The 6102-nt window shown below is 41.8% G+C and overlaps 1 long non-coding RNA gene across 1 annotated transcript; it reads left to right on the forward strand.

Annotated features, from left to right (window-relative positions):
- Positions 1-762: 762 nt before the first annotated feature.
- LOC116678972 (uncharacterized) lies at positions 763-1702 on the forward strand. The gene is made up of 3 exons (XR_004329421.1): positions 763-936; positions 1019-1134; positions 1447-1702. It is a non-coding gene; the product is annotated as an uncharacterized LOC116678972 (long non-coding RNA).
- The last annotated feature ends 4400 nt before the right edge of the window (positions 1703-6102 follow it).

Below are 6102 nucleotides of genomic sequence, written 5' to 3' on the forward strand. Positions count from 1 at the left end.
CAAAGCTGTTCTCCCAGACGGCATCAGCCCCAGGGTCCTGAAGACCTGCGCCAGTCAGCTGTCTGTTGTTCTCCAGTACCTCTTCAACCTGAGCCCAAGCCTGGAGAGAGTGCCGCTGCTGTGGAACATGTCCTGCCTTGTCCCTGTCCCCAAGAAGTTGACTCCATCTGGCCTCAAGGACTACCACCCAGTGGCTCTCACATCTCATGTGATGAAGGTGCTGGAGAGGCTGGTCTTAATGAGGAAGGGAACGGCTCTGCAGCCCCTTGCACCCTGAGAGGAGATGTGGACAGGGTTGAGGAGTACAGATACCTGGGTGTCAACATCGACAACAGTTTGAACTGGAAGATCAACAGCACTGCTGTTTACAAGAAGGAAATGATGAGACTCCATTTCTTGAGGAAGCTAAGCTCCTTCGTGTGCATAAATATGATGGAGATGTACCAGTCTGTTGTGGTCAGTGCCCTGTTCTCCTCCGTCGTCAATTATTTGTTCTTATATTTCTATCCTGTTACTATTTCATGTACAGTATATTCTGTACTTGTAATGTCTGATATTTTGCTGCTGCAACACTGGAATTTCCCATTTTTTGGATCATACAAATACAAATCTATCTATCTATCTATACTTGTGCTTAAATTTTAAGGACAATTTTTGCACTGTACTATGATATTGTGTATGACAATTTACAAGCATTTGTAAATGTCTTCTTAGTTTATGCTCCATTGGAAATATTAGTTGATTTGGAAATCTGTATTGTGGGTGTGACAGCATATTTGCTGAACTAATTTCTGTGTACATGTACTGTGTCCTTCCTTACAGCCCACCTCTCCAACAACTCACAACAAGCTCCTGGTCCCACTGGACTGGGCCTCCGGTGTCACCACCAAACCAGACCCTTGTGTGGTCAATAAACACATCAGGAAAGTGGTGGATGTAAGTAGAAAACAGAAACACAGCTACTGGTTGGTCAGACATAGAGATGTATGTGTCTAATTTGTTTCTTGTCATTGGGAAGTCTGTGTTCAGGAATTATGACCATGACCATGATGGCTATATTTCTCAAGAGGACTTTGAGAGCATTGCTGCTAATTTTCCCTTCCTGGACTCCTTCTGCGTTTTGGACAAAGATCAGTGAGTGTATATGTTCAAATAATTCCCTACAGTAACTGTATTTTTTTAGTCCAACTTAATCACAGAATCATGCTCTAGTTAAACTACACTTCCAAGTAACTTATGGGTAGTGTAGCCATTTTCAAAACCATATAGCATTTCCAGCTGCAAGCTATGTCTTTTCTTGAAGGAAAAGGTGAATTTGCATCAGTTGTTCTATTCACCACCACATGCAGATTATGCTCCAGTATCTGAAATCTCTGACAAACAGATACATTTTTTGAGAGGTTATAACTTCTTTTTATACCTTTATTCTTCTTCTGCTTCTTTAAGAGATGGATTGATCAGTAAGGATGAGATGATAGCATATTTCCTCCGGGCCAATCCACTGCTGCAGTGTAAGATGGGTCCAGGTTTCATCCACTGCTTCCAGGAGATGACGTACTTGAAGCCCACCTTCTGTGAACACTGTGCTGGATTTGTGTGTATTTTAAGAGTGTCTTACTGCACTTTTCATGTCTCCTTAATTTTCCTCAAAGCAATCAAAATTTGGAAAAATTGCAATTAAACATTAAACTTATGGGCCTGCCTTGAGCCAATCAGTATATACTAATATCTATTACTAGATTATAGATATATATATCTATAGATATATAGATATATCTATAGATATATACTGTAGATAGATATATATAGTTAGATAGATATATAGATATATATAGATATATATTCACCAAAAGGATTATTAGGAACACCTGTTCAATTTCTCATTAATTACCTAATCAACCAATCACATGGCAGTTGCTTCAATGCATTTAGGGGTGTGGTCCTGGTCCAGACCATCTCCTGAACTCCAAACTGAATGTCAGAATGGGAAAGAAAGGTGATTTAAGCAATTTGGAGTGTAGCATGGTTGTTGGTGCCAGACGGGCCGGTCTGACTATTTCACAATCTGCTCAGTTACTGGGATTTTCACGCACAACCATTTCTAGGGTTTACAAAGAATGCTGTGAAAAGGGAAAAACCGTCCTGTGGGCGAAAATGCCTTGTTGATGCTAGAGGTCAGAGGAGAATGGGCCAACTGATTCAAGATGATAGAAGAGCAAATTTGACTGAAATAAACACTTGTTACAACCAAGGTATGCAACAAAGCATTTGTGAAGCCACAACACGCACAACCTTGAGACGGATGGGCTACAACAGCAGAAGACCCCACCGGGTACCCCTCATCTCCACTACAAATAGGAAAAAGAGGCTAAAATTTGCAAGAGTTCACCAAACTATGACAGTTGAAGACTGAAAACATTTTGCCTGGTCTGATGAGTCTCGATTTCTATTGAGACATTCAGATGATATAGTCAGATTTTGGCGTAAACAGAATGAGAACATGGATCCATTATGCCTTGTTACCACTGTGCAGGCTGGTGGTGGTGTAATGGTGTGGGGGATTTTTTCTTGGCATATTTTAGTTCCCTTAGTGCCAATTGGGCATGGTTTAAATGCCACGGCCTAACTGAGCATTGTTTCTGACAATGTCCCTCCCTTTATGGCCACCATGTACCCATCCTCTGATGGCTACCTCCAGCAGGATAATGCACCATGTCACAAAGCTTGAATCATTTCAAATTGGTTTCTTGAACATGACAATGAGTTCACTGTACTAAAATGGCCCCCACAGTCACCAGATCTCAACCCAATAGAGCATCTTTGGGATGTCGTGGAACCGGAGCTTCGTGCCCTGGATGTGCATCCCACAAATCTCCATCAACTGCAAGATGCTATCCTCTCAATATGGGCTAACATTTCTAAAGAATGCTTTCAGCACCTTGTTGAATCAATGTCACATAGAATTAAGGCAGTTCTGAAGGCAAAGGGGGTCAAACACAGTATTAGTATGGTGTTCCTAATAATCCTATAGGTGAGTGTGTTACGAGACAGCATGAAGAAGGACCCAGATGCAGAGTAGCAGGCAAAAGGTACAAATGTTAAATAAGTGCCACAGTTCAACAAAACACAGGAGCAACGGAAGGTGTCCAAAAAATAATCCAAACGAGGGGTCGGGGAACAGGCAAGAATCCAAACGGAAAAACAGGTCACGAGGAAAAACTCACAGGGGGTGGCTGGGGCTCCGACAGGTAGGCCAGGGACGACAGGGAAAAAAGTAGGCTGGAAGACACAAAGGGCGACAGCATACAAGCAAACAAACTAGAATGACCCAACAAGAGACAAAGGAAACACTGGGGTTAAATACAGGAGGTAATGAGGTAACAGGGAACAGGTGTCACATCAGATGAATCACATTAGGGCGGGGCAGGACAATCAGACAAGCAAAGTGAAGCTAGACAAGACAAGACAAGACAGGAAGCTGACTACCAAAATAAAGCAGACGGTAGAACAAACAGACACAGGGGAAAAAGGCAGGGCCAGGGACACAAGACCATAGAGAAAACAGGCAAAAAACACAAGGAGGCCAAACAGGAGAAAAACCCCAGCAACCCCCAAACCATAACAGTGTGTGTGTGTGTGTGTGTGTGTGTGTGTGTGTGTGTGTGTGTGTGTGTGTGTGTGTGTGTGTGTGTGTATATGTGTATATGTGTAAATGTGTTTGTGTATGTATATATATATATATATATACAATGAGGAAAATAATTATTTGAACACCCTGCTATTTTGCAAGTTCTCCCACTTAGAAATCATGGAGGGGTCTGAAATTCTCATTGTAGGTGCATGTCCACTGTGAGAGACATAATCTAAAAAGAAAAATCCAGAAATCACAATGTATGATTTTTTAACTATTTATTTGTATGATACAGCTGCAAATAAGTATTTGAACACCTGTCTATCAGCTAGAATTCTGACCCTCAGAGACCTGTTTGTCTACCTTCAAAATGTCTATCTCCACCCCATTTATTATCCTAAATTAGATGCACCTGTTTGAGGTTGTTAGCTGCATAAAGACACTTGTCCACCCCATACAATCAGTAAGAATCAAACTACTAAAGTGGCCAAGATCAAAGAGCTGTCCAAAGACACTAGAGACTACATTGTACACCTCCACAAGGCTGGACAGGACTACGGTCGCTGCTCCTGTGGCAGACCACGCTACACAACACGCTATCTTCCCCGTTTATTTCTTAGATTTATTTTTATACCTTTCATATGAGTGATGGACGTCAACAAGTGCTGGTTGTTGCTGTTTTTTACGTACCTCTTGCAGTCTCTGGAAGACCGAGGGTGTTATGCCGCAAGACTTTGTTATTCGTTTGCCGAATTGAAAGGGATTGGAGCTGATTTGGATCAATGGCGGAGGGGGTCACTGACTACCCTGGTGGATTTCCAAGACTTCCCAAAAGAGATAACAAGACGCAAGAGAGGTAAAGCTGGCGGAGTTTTAAAGAGACTTAAATCACGGAGATGTCGGCCCTACATTCCGTCTATGATCATGGGAAATGTGCAGTCAATTGGGAACAAAATGGATGAACTGAGAGCTAATGCTCTGTTCCTCCACGAATATAGATCAATAAGTTTGATGGTTTTTACCGAAACTTGGCTCAACAGAAACCACACTGATGAACTAGTTGCGGTGGATGGATTTAAAGCTGTTCGTGGGGACAGAACAGAGGATTCGGGGAAGAAAGGGGGCGGCGGACTTATAGTATATGTGAATGACGAATATTGTCACCCTAACAACATGTCCATTAAGACGCATACCTGTACCCCAAACTCTGAGATCCTGACTGTCAGGGTTCGCCCATATTATATCCCTCGCGAATTTTCACATGTGGTGGTGATGGCGGTTTATGTGCCACACAGAAATGTGTCTAAGGAGGCGGCCGAGGAGATCCAAGCGGCCGTGCACGGGATTGAGACTGCGTCGCCTGACGCGTTTGTTGTGATAACTGGAGATTTTAACCATTGCATTATAAAGTCAAGTGGGTCACACTACTACCAACATGTTAGATGCAAAACAAGGGGGGAAGCGGTCCTCGACCACTGCTACACCAAGGTTAAGGATGCGTATATGTCCAGAAGTCTGCCAAGTCTGGGCAAGGCGGACCACAACTTGATCCTGCTCTGTCCCAAATATCTCCCACTCGTAAAGAGGAACAAAAAGGAAACGATCACGGTGAAAAAGATGTCAGGAGACGGGATTGAGAGACTGAAAGATGCGTTCGAAAATACGGACTGGGCGGTTTTTGAAAATAGTGCCAAGGACATAAATGAACTTACTGAGTCCGTATGTGGGTATATCAATTTTTGTAATGATGTGGTTGTAGAGGAAAAGAGGGTTAAGATATATGCAAATTGTAAACCCTGGATGAATGCTGAGATTAAAAGGTTAATTAATGACAAAAAGAAATCATTTGCTAGGGGAGGCAAGGATACACTGAAAAAGATCCACAAAGATCTTAAAAGGGAGATAAATAAAGAGAAATATCGGTATAAATGCGAAATAGAAAATTATTTTAAAGTAAATGATATGAAGAAGGTCTGGGAAGGAATGCGGTTAATGAGTGGTTATGCAGGGAAAGGGAAGGTAAATAGTTTTCAGTTAAATGGCACAAGAGAATATGCAAATAACCTAAATCATTTTTATAATAGATTTGACAAGATAGACTTTTCTGATGAGAGACAAAGACTTAGGGAAAGGATTGAGAACACAGAGGATGATGACTATACCCTACAAACAACCAATCAGGAGGTATATGGTATGTTTATGGGGCTAAAAGCTACCAAAGCAGCAGGCCCAGATGGACTGTCTCCAAAAGTATTAAAAGGCTGTGCTTTTCAGTTGGCAAGCATTTTTTCAAGTATTTTTAATTACTGTTTCTCTCATAAAGTTTTGCCTGATTTATGGAAACAATCTTGCATTATACCAGTACCTAAAAACAAATCTATTGTGGGTATGAATGATCTAAGACCAGTGGCTTTAACCTCCATAGCTATGAAGGTATGTGAGAAAATCCTGTTGAATAGTCTGAAGCCTCA

Source organism: Etheostoma spectabile, unplaced genomic scaffold (genome assembly GCF_008692095.1).
Source record: "Etheostoma spectabile isolate EspeVRDwgs_2016 unplaced genomic scaffold, UIUC_Espe_1.0 scaffold00008939, whole genome shotgun sequence".
Taxonomy (NCBI): Eukaryota; Metazoa; Chordata; class Actinopteri; order Perciformes; family Percidae; genus Etheostoma; species Etheostoma spectabile.